At 41.1% G+C, this 27312-nt stretch overlaps 1 long non-coding RNA gene across 3 annotated transcripts in view; it reads left to right on the top strand.

Moving 5' to 3' along the window:
• The window catches only part of LOC139362570 (uncharacterized), a 38619-nt gene that overhangs the window by 5596 nt on the left and 5711 nt on the right, over positions 1-27312 (top strand). For 2 of the 3 annotated variants that reach the window (XR_011621714.1, XR_011621712.1), the window contains exons 2-5: positions 624-797; positions 13305-13370; positions 20194-20427; positions 22087-22246. This is a non-coding gene — a long non-coding RNA (uncharacterized lncRNA). Of the gene's footprint in view, positions 1-623; positions 798-13304; positions 13371-20193; positions 20428-22086; positions 22247-27312 lie in introns of those variants that run through there. The other variant, XR_011621713.1, reaches the window with a different exon arrangement.

Genomic DNA, 27312 nt, shown 5'->3' with positions numbered 1-27312 from the left:
AAGTTTTCCTAGTAACACTAGAGGTCCATCAGTCACTCCTCCTGGTCTGGAAATGCCAGAAATGTCCTCCATGGTCCTTTTGAGAGTCCAGATCTTTTCAAAATCACCTCAGGAGCCACAGAACCACTCCATCCTACCTCAAATTGCAGAATGACTCTTTTTTTGACCAGAGTCTCAAAAATATATTCATTGATAGTTTTGATTCCTGGGAGCCACCATTGCTTGCAAAAGATGTGCCAGAGACTAGACATTTTCTGTCTCCTCACTTGTCTGGGGAAGACTGAAGACTGAAGTTTTTCTGAAACACAGAAATGGGAATCTGACCCTCTGAGCAGCCTCAGGATTTTCTAAGTCTTCCAAGCTGTGTGGAAGTTCTGGTGAGGACCCTTTGTACCCCCTGATGGTCTGGAATCACATAGGATGATACGTTTAAACAACTCTAGGTGGAGATACATTTTCTGAGATATTCCAAGGAGGAGGGACACAACTGGACCAGATGTTAAAAGGGCAGCTGAGCATTAAGTGCCTATGTAGTGTTTGCAGCTTAATGTCCCATGCAGAAGGGGACTCTGGGCTCTTGAGTTAGAATTCAGTGTAATTCTGGGGTCCTGCTTTTCTTCCAGGAAATCCCACTTCCATCTGGATGTCTGGATGAACTACTGAAAGCCACTGAGTGTCCTGCAGCAGGTGAACTGTGGCCAGAGCCCAAGGATGAAGGGGGCTCCCTCTGTCTGTGACTGTGAAGAGGAAGCCTGAGGTATAGCAGACCCAGGCCCCAGAAGGATGGAAAAAATGAGGTAGGGAGTGAGGGGACCTCAGGAGAAGACTGAGGTCTGCAGAATCCCAGAGTCAAGGAGACAGTGCGGTGTCCTGGTGGTGTCCTTGATGTTCCAAGAGGGGCGATAATCCATCTCCTGAGTAAAAGCTTCATATGGGGTGAGGAGGGGAGAATTAAACAGACAGGAAGCAGGGAAGGCCAAGACAGCGACCAGCCTTAGAGCAATTTTAACCAGAAATGGACACAGACCCTGGACCCCGTCGCGGGGTTGCAGGCCAAGGACTGTCTCTAGGCAATGCATAGCTCCCTTGTCAGGTTAGTGGGAGTAGGGATTGTGACGTCTCAGGTCTGGAGATTCTGTTCTCCCTCTCCCTATATAATTTTCTTTATTTCACACTTGATATGATTTTTTTTTATTATACTTTGTGTTCTAGGGTACATGTGCACAATGTGTAGGTTTGTTACATATGTATACATGTGCCATGTTGGTGTGCTGCACCCATTAACTCGTCATTTACATTAGGCATATCTCCTAATGCTATCCCTTCCCCCTCCCCCCACCCTACATCAGGCCCCAGTGTGTGATGTTCCCCTTACTGTGTCCAAGTGATCTCATTGTTCAGTTACCACCTATGAGTGAGAACATGCGGTGTTTGGTTTTCTGTTCTTGTGATAGTTTGCTGAGAATGATAGTTTCCAGCTGCATCCATGTCCCTACAAAGGACGCAAACTCATCCTTTTTTATGGCTGCATAGTATTCCATGGTGTATATGTGCCACATTTTCTTAATCCAGTCTGTCACTGATGGACATTTGGGTTGGTTCCAAGTCTTTGCTATTGTGAATACTGCTGCAGTAAACATACATGTGCATGTGTCTTTATAGCAGCATGATTTATAATCCTTTGGGGATATACCCAGTAATAGGATGGCTGGGTCAAATGGTGTTTCTAGTTCTATATCCTTGAGGAATCGCCACACTGTCTTCCACAGTGGTTGAACTAGTTTACAGTCCCACCAACAGTGTAAAAGTGTTCCTATTTCTCCACATCCTCTCAAGCACCTGTTGTTTCCTGACTTTTTAATGATTGCCATTCTAACTGGTGTGAGATGGTATCTTGTTGTGGTTTTGATTTGCATTTCTCTGATGGCTAGTGATGATGAGCATTTTTTCACATGTCTGTTGGCTGCATAAATGTCTTCTTTTGTGAAGTGTCTGTTCTTATCCTTTGCCCACTTTTGGATGGGGTTGTTTGTTTTTTTCTTGTAAATTTGTTTGAGTTCTTTGTAGGTTCTGGATATTAGCCCTTTGTCAGATGAGTAGATTGCAAAAATTTTCTCCCATTCTGTAGGTTGCCTGTTCACTCTGATGGTAGTTTCTTTTGCTGTGCAGAAGCTCTTTAATTTAATTAGATCCCATTTGTCAATTTTGGCTTTTGTTGCCATTGCTTTTGTTGTTGTAGACATGAAGTCCTTGCCCATGCCTATGTCCTGAATGGTATTGCCTAGGTTTTCTTCTAGGGTTTTTATGGTTTTAGGTTTAACATTTAAGTCTCTAATCCATCTTGAATTAATTTTTGTGTAAGGAGTAAGGAAGGGATCCAGTTTCAGCTTTTTATTTATGGCTAGTCGATTTTCCCAGAAGCATTTATTAAATAGAGAATCCTTTCCCCATTTCTTATTTTTGTCAGGTTTGTCAAAGATCAGATGGTTGTAGATGTGTGGTATTATTTCTGAGGGCTCTGTTCTTTTCCATTGGTCTATAGCTCTGTTTTGGTACCAGTACCATGCTGTTTTGGTTACTGTAGCCTTACTGTATAGTTTGAAGTCAGGTAGCATGATGCCTCCAGCTTTGTTCTTTTGACTTAGGATTGTCTTGACAATGTGGGCTCTTTTTTGGTTCCATATGAACTTTAAAGTAGTTTTTTTTCCAATTCTGTAAAGAAAGTCATTGGTAGCTTAATGCGGATGGCGTTGAATCTATAAATTACCTTGTGCAGTATGGCAATTTTCACGATATTGATTCTTCCTGTTCATGAGCATGGAATGTTCTTCCAGTTGTTTGTGTCCTCTTTTATTTCATTGAGCAGTGGTTTGTCGTTCTCTTTGAAGAGGTCCTTCACATCTGTTGTAAGTTGGATTCCTAGGTATTTTATTCTCTTTGAAGCAATTGTGAATGGGAGTTCATTCATGATTTGGCTCTCTGTTTGTCTGTTATTGGTGTATAAGAATGTGTGTGATTTTTGCACATTAATTTTGTATCCTGATGCTTTACTAAAGTTGCGTATTAGTTTGAGGAGATTTTGGGCTGAGACAATGGGGTTTTCTAAATAGACAAGCATGTTATCTGCAAAGAGGGACAATTTGACTTCCTCTTTTCCTAATTGAATACCCTTTATTTATTTCTCTTGCCTGATTGCCATGGCCAGAACCTCCAACACTATGTTGAATAGGAGTGGTGAGAGAGGGCATCCCTGTCTTGTTCCAGTTTTTAAGGGGAATGCTTCCAGTTTTTGCCCTTTCAGTATGATACTGGCTGTGGGTTTGTCATGAATAGCTCTTATTATTTTGAGATATGTTCCATCAATACTGAATTTATTGAGAGTTTTTAGCATGAAGGGTTGTTGAATTTTGTCAAAGGCCTTTTCTGCATCTATTGAGATAATCATGTGGTTTTTGTCTTTGGTTCTGTTTATATGCTGGATTACATTTATTGATTTGAGTATGTTGAACCAGCCTTGGATCCCAGGGATGAAGCCCACTTGATCATAGTGTATAAGCTTTTTGATGTGCTTCTGGATTCGGTTAGCCAGTATTTTATTGAGGATTTTTGTGTCAATGTTCATCAGGGATATTGGTCTAAAATTCTCTTGTTTGGTGTGTCTCTGCCAGGCTTTGGTATCAGGATGATGTGGACCTCATCAAATGAGTTAGAGAGGATTCCTTCTTTTTCTATTGATCGGAATAGTTTCAGAAGGAATAGTACCAGCTCCTCTTTGTACCTCTGATAGAATTCAGCTGTGAATCTGTCTGGTCCTGGACTTTTTTTGGTTAGTAGTCTATTAATTATTGCCTCAGTTTCAGACTCTGCTATTGGTCTCTTCAGGGATTCAACTTCTTCCTGGTTTAGTCTTGGGAGAGTGTATGTGTCCAGGAATTTATCCATTTCTTATAAGTTTCCTAGTTTATTTGCAAAGAGGTTTTTATAGTATTCTCTGATGGTAGTTTATATTTCTGTGGGGTCAGTGGTGATATCCCCTTTATCATTTTTTATTGCATCTATTTGATTCTTCTCTCTTTTCTTCTTTATTAATCTTGCTAGTGGTCTATCAATTTTGTTGATCTTTTCAAAAAACCAGCTTCTGGATTCATTGATTTTTTCGAAGGGTTTTCTGTGTCTCTGTCTCCTTCAGTTCTGTTCTGATCTTAGTTATTTCTTGCCTTCTGCTGGCTTTTGAATGTGTTTGCTCTTGCTTCTCTAGTTCTTTTAATTGTGATGTTAAGGTGTCAATTTTAGATCTTTCCTGCTTTCTCTTGTGAGAACTTAGTGCTATAAATTTCCCTTTACACACTGCTTTAAATGTGTCCCAGATATTCTGGTATGTTGTATCTTTGTTCTCATTGGTTTCAAAGAACATCTTTATTTCTGCCTTCATTTCGTTATGTACCCCGTAGTCATTCAAGAGCAAGTTGTTCAGTTTCCATGTAGTTGAGTGGTTTTGATTGAGTTTCTTAATCCTGAGTTCTTGTTTGATTGCACTGTGGTCTGAGAGACAGTTTGTTATAATTTCTGTTCTTTTACACTTGCTGAGGGGTGCTTTGCTTCGAACTATGTGGTCAATTTTGCAATAAGTACAATGTGGTGCTGAGAAGAATGTGTATTCTGTTGATTAGGATAGTTAACTCTTCTTGTTGATTTGATCCCTTTATCATTATTTAATGACCTTCTTTGTCTCTTTTGATCTTTGTGGTTTAATGTCTGTTTTATCAGAGACTAAGATTGCAACCCCTGCCATTTTTTTTTTCCATTTGGTTGGTAGATCTTCCTCCATTCCTTTATTTTGAGCCTATGTGTGTCTCTGCATGTGAGATGGGTCTCCTGAATACAGCAAACTGATGGGTCTTGACTCTTTATCCAATTTGCCAGTCTGTGTCTTTTAATTGGAGCATTTAATCCATTTACATTTAAGGTTAATATTGTTATGTGTGAACTTGATCCTGTCATTATGATGTTAGCTGGTTATTTTGCTCATTAGTTGATGCAGTTTCTTCCTAGCCTCGATGGTCTTTACATTTTGGCATGTTTTTGCAATGGCTAGTACTGATGGTTTCTTTTCATGTTTAGTACTTCCTTAAGGAACTCTTGTAGGGCAGGCCTGGTGGTGACAGTCTCTCAGCATTTGCTTGTCTGTAAAGGATTTTATTTCTCCTTCACTTATGAAACTTAGTTGGCTGGATATGAAACTCTGGTTTGAAAATTCTTTTAGAATGTTGAATATTGGCCCCCACTCTCTTCTGGCTTGTAGAGTTTCTGCCAAGAGATCTGCTGTTAATCTGATGGGCTTCCCTTTGTGGGTAACGCAACCTTTCTCTCTGGCTGCCCTTAACATTTTTTCCTTCATTTCAACTTTGGTGAATCTGATAATTATGTGTTTTGGAGTTGCTCTTCTTGAGGAGTATCTTTGTGGAGTCCTCTGTATTTCCCAAATTTAAATGTTGGCCTGCCTTGCTAGATTGGGGAAGTTCTCCTGGATGATATCCTGCAGAGTGTTTTCCAACTTGGTTCCATTCTCCCCATCACTTTCAGGTACACCAATCAGATGTAGATTTGGTCTTTTCACATAATCCCACATTTCTTGGAGGCTTTGTTCATTTCTTTTTACTCTTTCTTCTCTAAATTTCTCTTTTCACTTCATTTGATTCATTTGATCTTCAATCTCTGATACTCTTTCTTCCAATTGATCGAGTCGGTTACTGAAGCTTGTGCATTTGTCATGTAGTTCTTGTGTCATGGTTTTCATCTCTATCAGGTCGTTTATGGACTTCTCTGCATTGGTTATTCTAGTTATCCATTCATCAAATCTTTTTTCAAGGTTTTTAGTTTCTTTGTGCTGGGTTCGTAGTTCCTTCTTTAGTTCTGAGAAGTTTGATCAACTGAAGACTTCCTCTCTCAACTTGTCAAAGTCATTCTCCGTCCAGCTTTGTTCTGTTGCTGGCGAGGAGCTGCGTTCCTTTGGAGGGGGAGAGGTGCTCTAATTTTTTGAATTTTGAGCTTTTCTGCACTGCTTTTTCCCCCTCTTTGTGGTTTTATCTACCTTTGGTCTTTGATGATGGTGATGTATGGATGAGGTTTTGGTGTGGATGTCCTTTCTGTTTGTTAGTTTTCCTTCTAACAGCCAGGACCCTCAGCTTCAGGTCTGTTGGACTTTGCTTGAGGTCCACTCCAGTTAGGCTACTCCCAGTTAGGCTCTCCAGTTAGTCTACTCGGGGGTCAGGGACCCACTTGAGCAGGCAGTCTGTCAGTTCTCAGATCCCAACCTCCATGCTGGGAGAATCACTACTCTCTTCAAAGCTGTCAGACAGGGACATTTACATCTGCACAGGTTTGTGCTGCTTTTTGTTTAGCTATGGCCTGTCCCCAGAGGTGGAGTCTAGAGAGGCAGGCAGGCCTCCTTGAGCTGCAGTGGGCTCCACCCAGTTCGTGATTCCTGGCTTCTTTGTTTACCTACTTAAGCCTCAGCAATGGTGGGCGCCCCTCCCCCAGCCTTGCTGCCGCCTTGCAGTTAGATCTCAGACTGCTGTGCTAGCAATGAGAGAGGCTCTGTGGGCTTGGGACCCTCCGAGCCAGGTGTGGGATATAATCTCCTCATGTGCCGTTTGCTAAGACCCTTGGTAAAGCACAGTATTGTGTGGGAGTGACCCAATTTTCCAGGTGTTGTGTGTCACTGTTTCCCTTGGCTAGGAAAAGGAATTCCCTTCCCCCTTGCGCTTCCTAGGTGAGGCGATGCCTTGCCCTGCTTTGGCTCTCACTCGTTGGGCTGCACCCACTGTCCTGCACCAACTGTCCAACATGTCTCAGTGAGACGAACCCGATACCTCAGTTGGAAATGCAGAAATCACCCATCTTCTGTGTTGCTCACGCTGGCAGCTGGAGGCTGGAGCTGTTCCTATTTGGCCATCATGGCACCAACCTCACTGGATATGATTTCTAAATTTAAATACTTTTGAGACAAATGTGAATTGTGAAGGGATTTTAAAATGTCAGTGAAATATTGATTTAAAAATGAAAATGTATATCAACTTTATTTCTCAGTATAATCTCTACTGAGGTCAAGACACTGCATTAAGGGATGATCCCAACCATTCAGTCCGTTGCTAAAGAACTGAGGGTCATGGGAATTTAATCATGTCAATGCAGTCTTCTACTATTAACTAAGGAAAAATGGGTGCCCTTTAGAGTTATTTTAAGATTAGGAAAAATAAGTTCAGAAGAAACCAAATCAGGACTGTAATGTTGAAGCCTAATAATTTCCCATGAAAACTCTTGCAAAATTACTGGTGTTTGACAAGAGGAAGGAACAGAAGTGTTGCTGTGGTGCAGAGGGACTCTCTAGTGAAGCTTTACAGGGCACTTTTCTGCAAAAGTATTTGCTAATTTTCTCTAAGAACTCTCCTACTAAGAAGATATGGTGCTTTGATCCTACAGAATGTCAACAAGCAAAATGCCTTGAACAGCCCCAAAACCTCTATGGCTTTTGCTTTTGAGAAGTTTGCTTTTGCTTTGACTGGACCACTTCTACCTCTTGGTAACCATTGCTTTAATTGTGCTTTGCCTTCAGGATCCTATTGATAAAGTCAGTTTCACTCCCTATTATAATTCTTCAAAATAATACTTCAGGAACTTGATTCTGCTTGTTCAAAATAGTCACTAATAGCTCTGCTTTTGTCCTTAGCTGATCTAGGCACAAGAGTATTCGGGACTCATCAAATGTAAAGTTTCTCAACTTTCACGTTATAGTCAGTATTGTGTAAGCTGAACCAATTGAGATGTCTGTGGTGTTGGCTATAATATCTCTTGTTAATAGTCAGACCTCCTCAATTAGGGCATAGAAACAATTTTTTTTCTCTCAAAAATTGGAATGGATGCCCCTCCTCTGTGGGCTTCATCTTCAACATTGTCTTATCTCTTCTTAGAATCAGGTATCCGTTTGTAAACGACTGATCCTTCAGGTCATTTTTCCCATAGACTTTTCATAAAGAATAATTTATTTCACCGTTTTTTGTACCCCAGCTTCACCATAAATTTGATGTTTGTTCTTGTTTCAGGTTTGGCAGAATTCAATTTGGCAGAATTCATGTGGCTCTTTTCAGACTGATGTTTTAAATCCTGTTCAGATATGTTAAAACAGGGCCGGGCATGGTGGCTCACGCCTGTAACCCCTGCACTTTGGGAGGTTGGGCAACATGGCAAAACCCTGCCTCGACAGAAAATACAAAAATTAGCCTCTACAAAAAATACAAAAATTAACCAGACAAGGTCCCAGCTACTTGAAAGGCTGAGGCAGGAGAAGCAGAGCATGGGAAGCAGAGGTTACTTTGAGCCAAGATTGCTCCACTGCACTGCAACCTCGGTGAGGGGAGTGAAACCCTGTCTCAAAAAGAGAAAAAAGTTAAAATAAACTAGTATATGTGTGTTTTGATGCAAAAGCTAAAAGTTCATGCATAGTTTTTTCATAATTGTTATTTTGCATGAACTTATTGAAGCCCCCTATTGTTTGCCATAATTTTCTCATCTTATTAATTTCTATATACATACAGAATTTCCGATTTGTGTAAACCTTTCTTCCCAGTTACTGAACAATTATTTTAAATTCAAAAAGTATGAGCTATTTTAATCTATATTTTTGTTTTCTATTTCTGAATATTTTAGAGAAAATATGGATAATGAGACTTGTAAAATGGAGATGTTTGGAACTTTCTGTTACCAATGACAAATGAATTTTTAAATAATTTCAGGAAAATTTAGGTGAATGTCTGTACTTTCATATGAACATTCAGAGTAAAACAGATTTTTGAATTTCTACCCTTGATAAACTTTAATGTAAAATATGTGAATAAATGTGTACTTCTCCATTTCTCATGAACATGCTCAAGTTTATGCTGTCTGGATTTTCTCAGGAGGAATTCTGTATATGCTGCTGAAGTGTCTCAAAGATTATGTCCCAAAGAGAGTGCCCTACTGTTTTTCCAATATTAATTTCTAAGTTTTACCAAGTTACAAGGTTTTTTTCCATAAAATATAAAAAATTTTGCCTCCAGCAGAAATACATTTTGGAAGATAACTTTCCTGTGGGTAAGGGGTATAAAGGAAGCTTGGATTTGTTCTGAGAAAGGGAGAGGGTACTTCTGCCCATTGCCATGCACATCTGATTTTAGGGCTGAATGCCTTTCTGAGCTTGGCTCACTCCTCTCAAACTTGCTGGTAAATGGACACCAATTAAAGAGAAATAATTGTACACCATTTGGGATCAAGGAATCCAGATATCTGAACCATTGTTTATTATTTGCCCCTCCCACCCTCTCACCCTTCCAGATATCTAGTGTCTTTCATTCCACTTCTATGTCCAGGTGTACAATTATTTAACTCACACTTACAAATGAGAACTTCATGTGTTCATTTGTACAGATTCTCTTCCACCTAGCTACCTCTGAGACTGCAAGAACAATCACTCCTCCCCCTCCTCCTTCTCAGCCTACTCAAACAGAAGACCAGGAGCATTATCTATCTATCTATCTATCTATCTATCTATCTATCTATCTATCTATCTGCACACACACACATGTACACATATATATACACACACATATATACACACAAATATATATGCACACATATGTGTACATACATACACACACTCATAAAGAATTTGCATTTTAAAGAATGGCAGAACCATAGTTGTTCAAAAATCAACTATATAATTCTATATATGATAAATGTCTACTAGAAAGTTCACGTTGAAAATTGCAAACAGGACTTAGAAAAAATAAAGTTTTTAAAAATTTTATTTTATTTCATTTTAAGTTCCAGGATACATGTGCAGGACGTGCAGGTTTGTTACATAGGTAAGTGTGTGCATGGTGGTTTGCTGTACCTATCAACCCGTAACCTAGGTATTCAGCCCCACATGCATTAGCTATTTATTCTGATGCACTCCCTCCTCACTCACCCTCAGACAGGCTCCAGTGTATGTTGTTCCCCTCCCTGTGTCTATGTCTTCTCATTGTTCATCTGCCACTTATAAGTGAGAACGTGTGTATTTGGTTTTCTGTTCCTGCGTTAGTTTGCTGAGAATAATGGCTTCCAGCTTCATCCATGTCCTTGCAAAGGACATGATCTCATTCCTTTTTATGGCTGCATAGTATTCCATGGTGTATATGTATCAGATTTTCTGTATCCAGTCTGTCACTGATGGGTATTTGGGTTGATTCCATGTCTTTGCTATTGTGAATAGTGTGGCAATGAACATATGCATGCAAGTATCTTTATAATACAAGAATTTATATTCCTTTTGGTATATACCCAGTAATGGCATTGCTGGGTCAAATGGTATTTCTGATTCTAGGTCTTTGAAAAATCACCACACTGTCTTCCACAGTGATTGAATTTACATTCGCTCCAACAGTGTAAAAATGTTCCTGTTTCCCCACAGTCTCACCAGCATCTGTTGTTTCTTGACTTTTTAATAACCACCATTCTGACTGGCATGAGATGGCATCTCACTGTGGTTTTGATTTGTATTTCTCTAATGATCAGTAACGTTGGGCTTTTTTTTTTATATGTTTGTTGGCTGCATAAGTGTCTGTTCATATCCTTTGCCCACTTTTAAAAATATTTTTATTTTCACTTTTTAAGACAGAGTCTTGCTGTGTCACCCAGGGTGGAGTTCAGTGGCACAATCTCGGGTCACTGCAACCTCTACCTCCCAGATTCAGGTGATTCTTCTGTCTCAGCCTCCTGAGTAGTTGGAATTACAGGCACCTGCCACCACATCTGGCTAATTTATTGTATTTTGAGTAGAGACTGAGTTTCACCAGGTTGGCCAGGCTGATCTTGAACTCCTGGCCTCAAGTTATCTGCCCACCTCACCTTCCCAAACTTCTGGGATTACAGGCATGAGCTACTGCACCCAGTTTTTGCCCACTTTTATATGGAGTTGGATTTTTATAGTTTTGAGTTTTACATTTAAATCTTTAATCCATTTTCAGTTCATTTTTGTATAAGGTATAAGGAAGGGGTCCAGTTTCAGTTTTCTGCATATGTCTAGCCAGTTTTTCCAGCACGATTCATTATTAAATAGGGAATCCTTTCCCCATTGTTTGTTTTCCTCCAAAATAAAATGGTTGTAGACGTGCAGTCTTATTTCTGATATCTCTATTCCATTCCATTGGTCTATGTGTCTGTTTTGTACCACTACCATGCTGTTTGGGTTACTGTAGCCTTGTAATATGGTTTGAAGTCAGATAGCATGATGCCTCCAGCTTTGTTACTTTTGCTTAGGATTGTCCTGGGTATATGGGCTCTTTTTTCATTTCATATGAATTCTGAAGTAGTTTTTTCTAATTTTGTAAAGAATGTCCATGGTAGTTTATGGGAATAGCATGGAATCTATGAATTACTTTGGGAAGTATGGCAATTTTCATGATATCGATTCTTCTTACCCATGAGCATGGAATGTTTTTCCATTTGTTTGTGTCCTCTCTTACTTCCTTGAGTAGCGGTTTGTAGTTCTCCTTGAAGAGGTCCTTCACTTGCCTTGTTAGCTGTATTCCTAGGTAGGTATTTTATACTCTTTGTAGCAATTGTAAATGTGAATTCATTTGTGATTTGGCTCTCTTCTTGTCTATTGTTGGTGTATAAGAATGCTTGAGATTTTTGCACACTGATTTTGTATCTTGAGACTTTGCTGAAGTTGCTTGTAGCTTAAGAATCTTTTGGGCTGAGGTGATGGGATTTTATAGATATAGGATCATGTCATCTGCAAATAAAGAAAGTCCGACTTCCTCTTTTCCTGTTTGAATAAACTTTATTCTTTCTCTTACCTGATTGCCTTGGCCAGAACTTCCAACACTATATTGAATAGGAGTGGTGAGAGGGCATCCTTGCCTTGTGCCAAATTTCAAATGGAATACTTCCAGCTTTTGCCTATTCAATATGATAATGACTGTGGGTTTGTCATAAATGGCTCTTATTATTTTGAGACATGTTCCATCAATACCTAGTTTCATGAGAGTTTTTAGCATAAAGGAATGTTGAATTTTATCAAAGACCTTTTCTGAGTCAACTGAAATAATTATGGGGTTTTTGTCTTTAGTTCTGTTTATGTGGTGAATTACATTTATTGATTTGCATATGTTGAACCAGCCTTGCACCCAAGGGATGAGGCCGACTTGATCTTGGTGGATAAGCTTTTTGATGTATTGCTGGATTTGGTTTGCCACTATTATATTGAGAATTTTGCAACAAAGTTTATCAGAAATATTAAGCTGAAGTGTAGTAAATACATTGAAAATAATAACAGACTGATTAAAAGACTAAATAATATGAATCCTAAGTGTTTTCACAACTGATTTATAGAGTAAAAGCATTGCCAAACTACATGAGCTTGGCCAAAAACTGTACAGGGTCTGAGATGTTGTCTCACCTTCCATTACTCGTTGTGAGGTGGACCTGCAGTAACTATATTTGATGCAAAATTTCATGTTGATGGAAGCTGAGATGTCCTGCAGTCTCAGAGGGACAGAACTCTGGTGTATCTCCCTTTGCCCTGTCAGGAAAAAAGATCTAGACTCTACAGGTTTTGTCAAAATTTACAAGATGTAGGAAATGGGGCAGGATTTAGGTTGTGAGGCAAATCCTAGAGATATAAAGAAACAGCTTCTGACCCAGGGCTCATGGAGTCAGGATAGTTTCAGAGGGGATGGTGGAGTGAGCATAGTACAGTCTTTGGAACCATTCCTTCCCCTTATTTGTTCATAGGCCAGATGTGCTCAACCAGGGGGCATCTTGGGTCTGATGAACAGAGTCCTGGAGAGACAAAGGGGCAATCCTGAGGAAGAGGCTCAACAGGGAGGAAGGAGCCACCATTTTCTCTCCTGAGAAAAATCCTTCTCCCTAGGAAACCATAGGATTTTCCTTGGTCCCAGTGAGACTTTTCCTGAGTGAAGAGGGCAGAGAGAGCAAGGGACTGATGTGTTATCTGTTTCCACCTCCTGCAATGATTCTGAAACCATGGGGGACAGAATTATCTTCAGAATCATGAGCAATCCAGATGCCGTGGTTTCACACAAGACACTGGAAGTTCTTATCTCTGGGGGGTAGGCACTGGTCATTGATACTCTTTAAAGCTCATTCACTGATTACAAAGTGATCAAATTAATAATCTACTGCAAGTTGTACTAAGCTCACTTTACTTCACACACAATTCACACAGACACATTGTTAATATACACATTTTGATGCTTGGACAGGGTTGGACCCAAGATTCTGTACTTCTATGGAGCCCTGTGTTCTGCCCAGGTGTCATTTACTCTCAGGTAAGTAAACCGATCACCATAACTAACAAGAGATTGATCTGTGATGAATAGAAATGAGAAGAGCTGTTGGTTATGTTTTATTGGGATGGATTCTATTAACATTTAAATACAGTTTAAAAACACAGATTTACAATGAAAAGTAACAAGCAAATATAAAAAGTGAAGGGGCTATTCCCCAAACTAGTTTCCACTGAAATACCACCAGAGAAAAACAACTCTCAGAACAGGGATACTGCTTCAAAGATATAGATTTCACAGCTGGATGGTTGATCTAGAATTTTAGAAAATTCCATCCTTTACTCATGAAATGCACTTTATTTAAGAACTTTCTAATTTGACTGTAGTTTCATACTCACACACTTCAGTGTGTTGTGTATTATTCCATTTATGATAAGTATAAGTTATTTGAAAATGAATTACATACTGGTGAGAAAAATTTCCCTTTAAATTAAACTTAAACTGACACCATAAAATTAACAGCATCTGTTTGTCTGTTCCAAGAATTACCTAGGTTCTACCCAGGGAACCTGATGTCGGTTGAAAACAAATGCAAAAAAAGTTGGGATAAAAAATAAGAACACCCTTCCAATGTTACAAATGCATCCCAGTTTCAATTATTCATATTCATGAGAATGATTCACCTATATCCCACGTTAGCAAAATTTCACCTACTTTCACCTACCAATTGACTAATCAAAAGAAACCAAGACAGAATAATAAACTCAAATCCATCCAGTAACCTGAGGGGGAAACCTACACCTCAAAATGTAGTATACAGATATTCACATAGGATGTCATCCACTGTGAAATCACATGAACAGAGACAGTCCCTTCAAATGATCAGAATACTCACAAATCCACAACAACATATTAGATATGGGATCATGTTGAAATGCAATAATCACTAACCAGTTGTCCCTTCTGCATAGACAAAAACCTGAAGACCACATTATGTTATGTAGGAATGACTGTACACCTGTGTGTGTGTGTTTGTGTAGGGATCCGGGTAATCCATTAGATATTCCAGAGATTACATTTCTATGTTCAGCCTCTTGATGCTATATCCGAGAGAAATGACTTGCCAGTGGGGAACAAGATAAGTCTTTGCAGGAAGCGCTCTGGTGGGAGCTAGATACCCAAATCATAAAGCATCGAGTGTTGGAAACATGCACTGAAGTTAGACGAAATACTCAGTGCACAATTTAGATGGTGAAAGATTTTCGGATAATCATGCAATCACCGAGAGGCTGATTGATGACATTCCCTGAATTTATGATTGCAAGAAGAGAGAAATACTCATGACATTCTATTTCCGGTGGTTGGGGACGTTCGAGGGCAATTGAAGAAATCATGAAATCAAGAAACTTGAGTAATCGGAAACTATGCCAACTAAAACCTTCGGTTCATTTAACAAAGGATGAAAATAAAAACCACATATCACACAGCATGGGAGATGACATTTTCATATGTATGTGATAATGGATCAACATTTGAGAGAGATGCAATAAAAAGTTGTAAATTTGACAAAAGCAAACAACCAGAATTAAACACTGGAAAAGCCTGGTTATGGGAGTGGGGCGCCCTGTCTCAAGAAGAAAGAAACAGAGAGATTTAAAAGCAGGGAGTGAAACAGAGGTTTGTACACCATTGTTACTACTGGCCTTTGTTTCAGGAGGAAACGGCGAAAAGAATTTATCTCATGGATTCTTGCATGGATTGTTCAGGATCTGCGATGTTGCCTCCGTTTCCAGTTAGGCATTGTGTGGTGGACTGGCAGTTCCCACATTTGGTGCAAAATTTAAAGCTGATGAACGTAGACATGCTCCCCAAACTAGGAGGGACAGAATTTGGTTGTGTCTTCAGGTCCTTTGACTTACCAGGAATGAAGATCCTGGCTCCAGGGATTTTGTCCAAATGTCTTAGAGAGTGAGAAACGGGGCAGATTTTAGGCCCAGCCCCAAGGCCTCGGCGAGGTGTAAAGAAACACGCTGGCCTCAGGGCCCATGAAATCAGGAAGATTTTAGGGAGGATGGTGGAATGAGAGGACTGTGACCTTTGGCCCCGTTTCTTTCCATTGACTTTTCATGGGGCAGGTGTGTTGAATCAGAAGGCGTCCCGGGCCCGATGAAAAGAGTCCTGGGGGAGGAAAGAAGCGCTGCGTAGAGCGTTGCTCCACAGGGAGAAAGGAGCCACCATTTTCAGGAGAATGATCCCCAGAAGCATGAGCAGTCCAGATGCCGTGGCTTCACACAAGACGCTGGAGGGTGTTATGTCTGAAGCGGGGACCTGGGCGTCGGTGTTCTTTCATGCTCATAACTGATTTTTAGGTGAGCCCAATGGATCACCTGTCGGCAAGTCATGCTCATCACACTGTACTTTGCACACACGTCATACAGAGACACTGTTAATACGCACATTTGTGTGCTTGAGCAGGGTTGCACCCAAGATTCTGTGGTTGTACGGAGCCCTGAGTTATGCCCTGGACACGTTTCCTCTCGGATTGGTCAACTTGGATCACTGTACCGAACGAGAAACGGAGCCTGAAATCCAATCAGCGAATACACAAAAGGAAGGGGCCGTTTCCCACAATCATTTCCACTGCAACACCACCTCGGATGAACAAGTCTCATTGCAGGTCAGGGACTGTGCTTCAGAGATGCACCTTTCGCAGCTGGACGATTGACCTGGAATCTCCCAAATGCCATTATTATACACACCAAATGAGATTTATTTCAGTGCTGGCTGATTTTATTGTAGTTGAATACACACGCGCTTGTGTGTTTGATTTCCTTTATTATCAATACGACTTACTTCCAAATGACTCACATACCAGTGGGATGATTTTGTGCTTCAATTCATTGGAAATGGACACCATTCAATAGGCAAGTGTGTCTGTCTGTCTGTCTCCAGCATTCTGTGGGTTCCACCAAGGGCACAAGTCCTAGGGCGCCTGACATCCATTCAACAAGCAATGTAAAAACGGCGAGGCAGGTTCAAAAGAAGAACACCCTTCCTCTCTTCAAATGCGTTCCAGTTTCCACTACTCAAGGTAGCGAGAAGGATCCACAGAAGTCCCACGTTCGCAAAATTTCAACTTCTGGTGCTCACCAACAACTGACGAATGAAACACACGCCAAGAGAAAATAGTCAACCCCGTCCCCTGCAATAACCTCACGCGCAACCCTACACCACAATATGTCATATTCAGAAATTCACACTGAATGTCATCTACCATGAACACAAACACACAGACAATCCCTCCACAGATTCAGAAGACTCACGACTGCAAAACTCGATGTTTCCCATGTCTGGGCTCATCCTGAAACGCAGCCATCACTATCCAATTGTCCCTCTTGTGTAGACAGAAACCTGTGCTCCTCATTACTTTATGTCGGATTGACTGTGTATGTGATGGGGTGTGTGTGTGTGTGTGTGAGTGAACCCCTGGTGGGTGTGTGTGTGTGTACGTGTATGTGTGTGTGTGTCAGTGTATGTGCGCATGCACTCCTGCGTTTGGGTGGAGACTTTTCCTGAGATCACTGGCACACAAACAGAGCCCTCTTGCTGTGTTTGTTCCTCCCTTTGGATCTCCTGATCCTCCCTTGCAGAGAAGTGAGTGTGCCAGTGTTCATGGACTCCTGAGGTGTCAGGTTCCTTGAAGAGAGGTTCAGCAGGGAGCTTTGCTGTTCAGGATGATGGTTGTTCATCCCACTCTTGTATTTTGATGGATGAATCACAAGCACGTTGGGAGGCAGGGTACATTCGACTTTTCTGACGTTGAAGTCAGGCTTGGTTTTGTTTTGCTCTTGGAGGAGCTTCCAGTGGTCTAAGGTGCTTTCCTGAGTGGCTCTTTCCACCAAGTGCTCCTCCAAGTCGGGTACCTGGAGGCAGGGTTCTCTCTGGAGCTCTCCTTGCGTTGCTCGCCTTTCTTTGTGTTCAGTGCCAAGGGCTCCTGGTTCCCTGCCTATTGACACACTCTCACTGCATCTTTCCAGTTGACTCTTCTGGATGTAAAAGAGGACATAGGCCTGTTGACTCAGGACAGAAGCGATGCTACAGGCAGTGACCTCGGCGTCATCCATTTTATACCACTGGCCTCCTGGAGCTTTGACATAAGAGAGGTAATGTCCGTTGTGACAACTCCACCCAGCATGGACCAGCACAGCATAGAGGACATAGACAAGAGGTCCTGTGTTCTGCTGAGACATGTATGGCTGCATGTCAAGGCACTCAGGGTATTGCACATTCTTGGCAAGTTTGTTGCCTGTGACATCGGAGAATCTCTTCAATACAAGGATGAGGACCTTGGCAGAAGAGTGTAGAGTGAACGTCTTGGAGGCAGGCGCCTTCTGGAGACAAAGACCACAAATGATAGACGTTCTCTCCATTGAGTTCTTCGGGCTTCACCACCTGTTCCAAAGCTTGCTTCACACTCTGAGCTGCCTGGATATCCAGGGCGATGTCCAGGTAAAGGTCAAAGGTGTCCGAAACGCCCTGGCAGTGGAGACACTTGATTTGAGATCTCCAGCAGCCTCCAAATATCTGGTGGATGAGGGTGGTGTCCTCAGAGTCATGATCTACCTGCTTGTGCCCGGGAAGGCATGCCTTTTTCATGGCATCCACAATGAACATCAGAAATTCATGGGCGTCTTCCTGCTTGCCTCGATGGAAGCCAGCAGCCAATGCCTGTGAAGGCTGGATGACGTGGCCAGGACAGTGGAGGGCCCGTGTGATGTGAGCTTCCATCGTACACAGCATGCAGGACTTGTGACGATGACAAAGTTGAGAGTGCTCCCGGGACAGCATGTAGTTGGCAAGGGGTGGTGTGTATGTCAGGCACTGCAGGGAAGCATTCACGTAGCAAGTATTTCCCATATTCTGGAGCCCAGCCCCCACCGCAGCAGGTCTCCTGCTATTGAGAGGAAGCTTCTCCCCAGGGGCAGGCTGTCTTGCCACAGGAGCCAAACCATCACAGAGGTCGACATGGGTCTCAGATGACAGTGGTGACTTCTCAGGTAGAGAAGTCCGCTGGATTTCAGCAAAAGCTGCATCTGGCCGAGAAGATGTGAGTTTTGAAAAGTGGTTGAACTGCCACTCACCTCCCAAGTGGAGTGAATCGGCCTCCATGTCGCCAGGAGCAAGGATCACAAGCTTTCTCTGCTGGGACCGCACGTTGCAGAAAGACGCTATCTCTTCCGAGACAGTCTTCAAATGACGTGCCATCTGGCCGCATCAGCCCTTATATAACTCACCCCCGCCTACCTCGAACACCCCACCCACCCATCAGGTACGCGGTCCACCAATCAAATCTCAGCACCCAATTAAGGAATGAGTCATAGGGTGTGTCCCCTTGTATTCCCCAGGGAGTTCACTTAAAACTCCTGGGGAATGCGTTAGTTTCCTTAAAACAGTGGTAGGGAATAATTCTGTCCTTACGAAACAATGTGTGTGCTTGTGTGTGTGTGTTTTGCTTGCGTGAGCTTGTGGGCACGCAGAATCATGCCCATGTGAGTGTTTCTTTGTGTTTGTTTATATGTCTGGGTGTGTGTGTGTTTGAGCTGCGATGTGCTTCTAACTATGTGCTTTTGGCAGATACGATCATCCTTTCAGGCATTGAAGGACAGGAAGTCAGACCTGTACTTTCTGACTTGAGAATCATCAATGAAGTACAGTTAGTAACACAGTGTATTTGTTTCCTTAATATCAAAGTATAGATCCGTGCAGTCTAATAAGTATTCTAGCAAAAACCTTTCCATGTTCAGCCTATTGATTCTGTGTTCGAGTGAAATGACTTACCAGTGGGGACCAAGACATGTGTTTGCAGGAAATGCTCTTGCGGAAGCTATATACCCAAATCATAAAGCATCAAGTGTTGGAAACATGCACTGAACTTAGAGAAAGTAAGTAGTGCCCAAATTAGACTGAGTAGTGCCCAAATTAGACTGTGAAAGACTTTCAGGAAATCATGCAATCACCGACATACCAATTGATGACATTCCCTGAATTTATGATTGCAAGTAAAGAGAAATACTCATGACATTCTATTTCCAGTGATTGAGGTCATATGACCGCAATTCAAGAAATCATGAAATCAGAAAACTTGACTAATCACAATCTAATCCAACTAAAACCTTTGGTTCATTTAAGGAAGGATGAATATAAAAATAACATATCACGCAGCCTGGGAGATAATATTTTAATACGTATGTGATAATGGATCAACATTTGAGAGGGATGAAATAAATAGTTGTAAATTTGAGAATAGCATATAACCAGAATTAAACACTGTAAATGCCTGGGTGATGGGAGTGACTCCCTGTCTCAGGAAGAAACCTAGAGATTTAAAAGCAGGGCGTCTAAAAGAGATTTGCATACCATTGTTAATACTGGCAGTTGTTTTAGTAAGAAAGGGAAAAATAAACCGTTTGTCTTAGGGATTCTTGCATGTATTTTTCATCGTCTGAGATGTTGCTTCCAATTCCAGTTAAGCATTGTGTGGTGGACTTGCAGTTACCACATTTGGTGGAAAATGTCATGCTGATGAAGGTAGACTTGTTTCCCAAACTAAGAGGGACAGAATTTGGGTGTTTCTTGGGACTTTTGGCTTACTAGGAATAAAGATCCTGGCTCTAGGGATTTTCTTAAAATTTTTCAGATAATGAGAAAGAGAATAGAATTTAGGTCAGGCGCCAAGGCCTCGAGGTGTACAGAAGCATCCCCGGTCTCAGGGCCCATGAAATCAGGATGATTTTAGGGAGGATGGTGGAATGAGGAGAGTGTGACCTTTGGCCTCCTTTCTTTCCCTTTTCTTTTCATGGGTCAGGTGTGCTCTATCAGAAGGCTTCCCCTTTCTGTTGGACAGAGTCCTGGAAGAAGAAATGGGCGCTGCTGAGAAAGATGCTCCACAAGGAGGAAGGAGTCACCGTTTTCAGGAGCATGATCCCCAGAAGCATGAGAAATCCAGATGCCGTGGCTTTACACAGGATGCTGGAGTTTCTTTCCTCTGGATCTGGGAACTTGGCATCAGTGTTCTGTAATGCCCATAACTGATTTTGAGGTGAGTCCACTTGATAACCTGTCTGCGTGTCATGCTCATTACACTGCAATTCACACACATGTCACACCGAAACACTCTGAATGAGCATATTTATGTGCTTGAACAGTGTTGCACCCAAGATTCTGTGATTCTACAGAGTCCTGAGTTCTGTCCTGGACATCTCTACTCTTGGGTAGGTCAACTTTGATCACTATACCTAATGATAAATGTACCATTAAATCTAATCAGCAAATACACTAAAGGAAGGGGCCATTCTCCAGAATTGTCTCACTCTGGTAGGTCAACTTTAATAACTGTACCTAAGAAGAAATTGATCCGTGATGATTCCACATCAAAGAACCTGTTGATTTTTTGCCATTTGAATGAATTATGTTAACATTTAAATAGAGTTTAAAACCCCAGACTTCCCATGAAATCTAATCAGCCATGAAATCTAATCAGCAGATACACAAAAGGAAGGGGCCATTCTCCAAAATCGTTTCCACTGAAACACCACCACCAATAAACAAGTCTCATTGCAGGAAAGGGATCCTGCTTCCAAGATCCAGTTTGCACAGTTGGACGATTGACCCAGAATCTCCCCTAATGCCACTTTTTTACACCCCAAGTGAGATTTATTTCTGGGTTTTCTAATTTTATTTCAGCTGAATATACACACTCCTGTGTTTCAATTTCTTTCAAACACCTTTTAATAATGAAGTATCTTGCTGCTTCACCCCTTATATAACTAATGCCCACCCACCGGTTCCACTACATTTACCCATCAATTACCCAATTTACCAATGAAATATCAGCAGTCAATTAAGTTTTGTGTCTTAGGTTGTATCCTTTTGCATTCCTCAGGGAATTTAATGGACACAGCTTAAATTGTGATTATAGAACAGTTGAATCAGATTTACTAATCAGTGTTATGGGCAAATATGATAGGAGTGGAACTGGGTTAGGACAGTGGCTACACATTTGCCTTATTTCCTGTAAAACAATGCCAGTTAACAATTGTGTACATATTAAACAGTTTGTGTCTGTGTGTGTATTTGTATCTTTGTGTCTGGATGTGAGTGTGTGTGTGTGTGTGTTGAGAAGTACTTCCAAGCATGTGCATCTGGGAGATAAGATCATTCTTTCCGCGATTGAACGAAAAGAAGTTGGAACTACACTTTCTGATTTGAGAATGTGCAGCAATGTTATGTAATTAACACAGCATATTCTGTCTTAATTAAAATGGAGAGATCAATGGAGTCAAATAGACATTCCAGAGATAACCTTCCCATTTTTGACCAATTGATTCTATATCATGTTGCAATGATCTGGCTGTGGGGTCAAAACAAGTCTTTGCATGAAATGGTCTTGTGGAAGCAATATATGCAAATAATAAAGCATCAAAAGGGACTATGCCTTCAATTTGTAGAAATATTCACTTAAGTTTGATGAAATTCTCAATGCCTAAAATGGACTGCGGAACACTTTCAAGAAAACATGCTATAACCCAGAGATTAATTGATGACATCCACCGAAGTTATAACTACAAGAAAAGATAAATATTCATGGAATTTTATATCCAAGGGTTTCTTGTATATGACAGCATATTTTAAAAAGTCAAAATCAGAAAAACTTGACAAACAGGAAGATATCTAAGCTAAAACCTTTTGTTCATTAAAGGACCGATGAGAGGCAGTTCCAAGATGGCCGAATAGGAACAGATCCAGCCTCCAGCTCCCAGCGTGAGCAACACAGGAGACGGGTGATTTCTGCATTTCCAACTGAGGTACCGGGTTCATCTTACTGGGGCTTGTTGGACAGTGGGGGCAGGACAGTGAATGCAGCACACAGAGCAAAAACCGAAGCAGGGCGAGCCATCACCTCACCCAGGAAGTGCAAGGGGGAAGGGAATTCCCTTTCCTAGCCAAGGGAAACCGTGATACACAGCACCTGGAAAATTGGGTTACTCCCACCCTAACACTGTCCTTTATCAAGGGTCACAGCAAACGTCACACCAGGAGATTATATCCCGCATCTGGCTTGGAGAGTCCCACGCCCACAGAGCCTCCCTCATTGCTAGCACAGTAGTCCAAGACCTAACTGCAAGGAGGCTGCAAGGCTGGGGGAGGGGCACTCGCCATTGCTGAGGCTTGAGTAGGTAAACAAAGTGGTGGGGAAGCTCGAACTGGGTGGAGCCCACCACAGCTCAAAGAGGCCTGCCTGCCTCTGTAGACTCCACCTCTGGGGAGAGGGCATAGCCAAACAAAAGGCAGCAGAAACCTCTGCAGATTTAAATGTCCCTGTTTGACAGCTTTGAAGAGAGTAGTGGTTCTCCCAGCATGGAATTTGAGATCTGAGAACAGACAGACTGCCTGCTCAAGTGGGTCCCTGACCCCGGAGTAGCCTAACTGGGAGACACCCCCACTAGGGTCCTATTGACACCTCACACCTCACACAACAGGGTACCCCTCTGAGATGAAGCTTCCAGAGGAATAATCAGGCAGAAACATTTGCTGTTCAGCAATATTCACTCTTCTGCAGCCTCCACTGCTGCCACCCAGGCAAACAGGGTCTGGAGTGGACCTTGAGCAAACTCCAACAGACCTGCAGCTGAGGGTCATGACTATTAGAAAGAAAGCTAACAAACAAACAGAAAGGACATCCACACCAAAACCCCATCTGTACATCAACATCATCAAAGACCAAAGGTAGATAAAACCACAAAGATCGGGAAAAAGAAGTGCAGAAAAACTGAAAATTCTAAAAATCTGAGCACCTCTCCCCCTCCAAAGGAATGCAGCTCCTCTCCAGCAATGGAACAAAACTGAACAGAGAATGACTTTGACGAGTTGAGAGAAGAAGGCTTCAGACGATCAAACTTCTCCGAGCTAAAGGAGGAAGTTCGAACCCATAGCAAAGAAGCTAAAAACCTTGAAAAAATATTTCCTGAATGGCTAACTAGAATAACCAATGTAAAGAAGTCCTTAAATGACCTGAGAGAGCTGAAAACCATGACAAGAGAACTACGTGACAAATGCGCAAGCTTCAGTAACCGACTCAGTCAACTGGAAGAAAGTGCGTCAGTGATTGAAGATCAAATAAATAAAATGAAGTGAGAAGAGAACTTTAGAGAAAAAAGAGTAAAAAGAAATGAACAAAGCCTCCAAGAAATATGGGACTATGGGAAAAGGCAAAATCTACGTCTGTTTTGTGTACCTGAAAGTGAGGGGGAGAAAGGAACCAAGTTGGAAAATATCTGCAGGATATTTTCCAGGAGAACGCCCCCAACCTAGCAAGGCAGGCTGACATTCAAATTCAGGAAATACAGAGAACGCCACAAAGATACTCCTCTAGAAGAGCAACTCCAAGACACATAATTGTCAGATTCACCAAAGTTGAAATGAAGGAAAAAATGTTAAGGGCAGCCAGAAAGAAAGGTCGGGTTACCCACAAAGGGAAGCCCATGAGAATAACAGTGGATCTCTCGGCAGAAACTCTACAAGCCAGAAGAGAGGGGTGGGGCAATATTCAACATTCTTAAAGAAAAGAATTTTCAACCCAGAATTTCATATCGAGCCAAATTAAGTTTCATAAGTGAGAGAGAAATAAAATCCTTACAGACAAGCAAACGCTGAGAGATTTTGTCACCACCAGGCCTGCCCTACAAGAGCTCCTGAAGGAAGCACTAAACATGGAAATGAACAACTGGTACCAGCCACTGCAAAAACATGCCAAAATGTAAAGACCGTCGATGCTAGGAAGAAACGGCATCAACTAATGAGCAAAATAACCAGCTAACATCATAATGACAGGATCAAGTTCACATGTAACAATATTAACCTAAATGTAAATGGGCTAAATGTTCCAATTAAAAGACACAGACTGGCAAGTTGGATAAAGAGTCAGGAGCTCTTGTAGGGCAGGCCTGGTGGTGGCAAGACCCATCAGTTTGCTGTATTCAGGAGACACATCTCATATGCAGAGACACACATAGGCTCAAAATAAAGGGATGGAGGAAGATCTACCAAGCAAATGGAAAACAAAAAATGGCAGGGGTTGCAATCCTAGTCCCTGATAAAACAGAGTTTAAACCAACAAAGATCAAAAGAGACAAAGAAGGCCATTACATAATCGTAAAGGGATCAATTCAACAAGAAGAGCTAACTATCCAAAATATATATGCACCCAATTCAGGAGCACCCAGATGCATAAAGCAAGTCCTTAGAGACTTACAAAGAGACTTAGACTCCCACACAATGATAATGGGAGACTTTAATACCCCACTGTCAACATTAGACAGATCTACGAGACAGAAAGTTAAGAATATACAGGAATTGAACCCAACTCTGCACCAAGCAGACCTAATAGACATCTACAGAACTCTCCACCCCAAACCAACAGAATATACATTCTTCTCAGCACCACATCACACTTATTCCAAAATTGACCACATAGTTGGAAGTAAAGCACTCCTCAGGAAATATAAAAGAACAGAAATTATAACAAACTGTCTCTCAGACCACAGTGCAATCAAACAAGAACTCAGGATTAAGAAACTCAATCAAAACTTCTCAACTAAACGGAAACTAAACAACCTGCTCCTGAATGACTACTGGTTACATAACGAAATGAAGGCAGAAATAAAGATGTTCTTTGAAACCAATGAGAACAAAGATACATCATACCAGAATCTCTGGACACTTTTAAAGCAGTGTGTAGAGGGAAATTTATAGCAATAAATGCCCACAAGAGAAAGCAGGAAAGACCTAAAATTGACATCTTAATATCACAACTAAAAGAACTAGAGAAGCAAGAGCAAATACATTCAAAAGCTAGCAGGAGACAAGAAATAACTAAGATCAGAGCGGAACTCAAGGAGACAGAGACACAAAAAACCCTCCAAAAAATCAATGAATCCAGAAGCTGGTTTTTTGAAAAGATTAACAAAATTGATAGACAGCTAGCAAGACTAATAAAGAAGAAAAAAGAGAAGAATACAATAGATGCAATAAAAAATGATAAAGGGGATATCATCACTGACCCCACAGAAATACAAACTACCATCAGAGAATACTAAAAACACCTCTACATAAATAAGCTAGAAAACCTAGAATAAATGGATAAATTGCTGGACACATACATTCTCCCAAGACTAAACCAGGAAGAAGTTGAATCCCTGAATAGACCAATAACAGGCTCTGAAATGGAGGCAATAATTAATAGCCTACCAACCAAAAAAGTCCAGGACCAGAAAGATTCATAGCCTAATTCTACCAGAGGTACAAGGAGGAGCTGGTACCATTCCTTCTGAAACTATTCCAATCAATAGAAAAAGAGGGACTCCTCCTTAACTCATTTTATAAGGCCAACATCATCTTGATACCAAAGCCTGGCAGAGACACAACAAAAAAAAGAATTTTAGACCAATATCCCTGATGAACATCCATGCAAAAATCCTCAATAAAATACTGGTAAACCAAATCCACAGCACTTCAAAAAGCTTATCCACCATGATCAAATGGGCTTCATCCCTGGGATGCAAGACTGGTTCAACATACACAAATCAATAAACGTAATCCAGCATATAAACAGAACCAAAGACAAAAACCACATGATTATCTCAATAGATGCAGAAAAGGCCTTTGACAAAATTCAACAGCTCTTCATGCTAAAAACTTAATAAATTCGGAATTGATGGAACATATCTCCAAATAATAAGAGCTATTTATGACAAACCCACAGCCAATATCATATTGAATAGGCAAAAACTGGAAGCATTCCCCTTGAAAGCTAGCACAAGACAGGGATGCCCTCTTTCACCACTCCTATTCAACATAGTGTTGAACTTCTGGCCAGGGCAACCAGGCAAGAGAAAGAAATAAAGCATATTCAATTAGGAAAAGAGGAAGTCAAATTGTCCCTGTTTGCAGATGACATGATTGTATATTTAGAAAACCTCATCATCTCAGCCCAAAATCTCTTTAAGCTGATAAGCAACTTCAGCAAAGTCTCAGGATACAAAATCAATTTGCAAAAATCACAAGCATTCTTATACACCAATGACAGACAAACAGAGAACCAAATCATAAGTGAACTCCCATTCACAATTGCTTCAAAGAGAATAAAATATCTAGGAATCCAACTTACAAGGGATGTGAAGGACCTCTTCAAGGAAAACTACAAACCACTGCTCAATGAAATAAAAGAGGACAGAAACAAATGGGAGAACATTCCATACATTCCATGCTCATGGATAGGAAGAATCAATATAGTGAAAATGGCCATACTGTGCAAGGTAATTTATAGATTCAATGCCATCCCCATTAAGCTACCAGTGACTTTCTTCACAGAATTGGAAAAAACTACTTTAAAGTTCATATGGAACCAAAAAAGAGCCCGCATTGCCAAGACAATCCTAAGTCAAAAGAACAAAGCTGGAGTCATCACGCTACCTGACTTCAAATTATACTACAAGGCTACAGTAACCAAAACAGCATGGTACTGGTACCAAAACAGAGCTATAGACCAATGGAACAGAACAGAGCCCTCAGAAATAATACCACACTTCTACAACTATCTGATCTTTGACAAACCTGACAAAAACAAGAAATGGAGAATGGACTCCCTATTTAATAAATGCTGCTGGGAAAAGTGGCTAGCCATATGTAGAAAGCTGAAACTGTATCCTTTCCTTACATCTTATACAAAAATTAATTCAAGATGGATTAGAGACTTAAATGTTAGACCTAAAACCATAAAAACCCTAGAAGAAAACCTAGGCGATACCATTCAGGACACAAGCTTGGGCAAGGACTTCATGTCTGAAAGAACAAAAGCAATGGCAACAAAAGCCAAAATTGACAAATCGGATCTAATTAGACTAAAGAGCTTCTGCACAGCAGAAGA

The sequence above is a fragment of the Macaca nemestrina genome, chromosome 4 (genome assembly GCF_043159975.1).
Source record: "Macaca nemestrina isolate mMacNem1 chromosome 4, mMacNem.hap1, whole genome shotgun sequence".
Classification (NCBI taxonomy): Eukaryota; Metazoa; Chordata; class Mammalia; order Primates; family Cercopithecidae; genus Macaca; species Macaca nemestrina.
The sequence above is the reverse complement of the archived record's forward strand: the minus strand, read 5'-3'. Positions and strand labels throughout refer to the sequence as shown.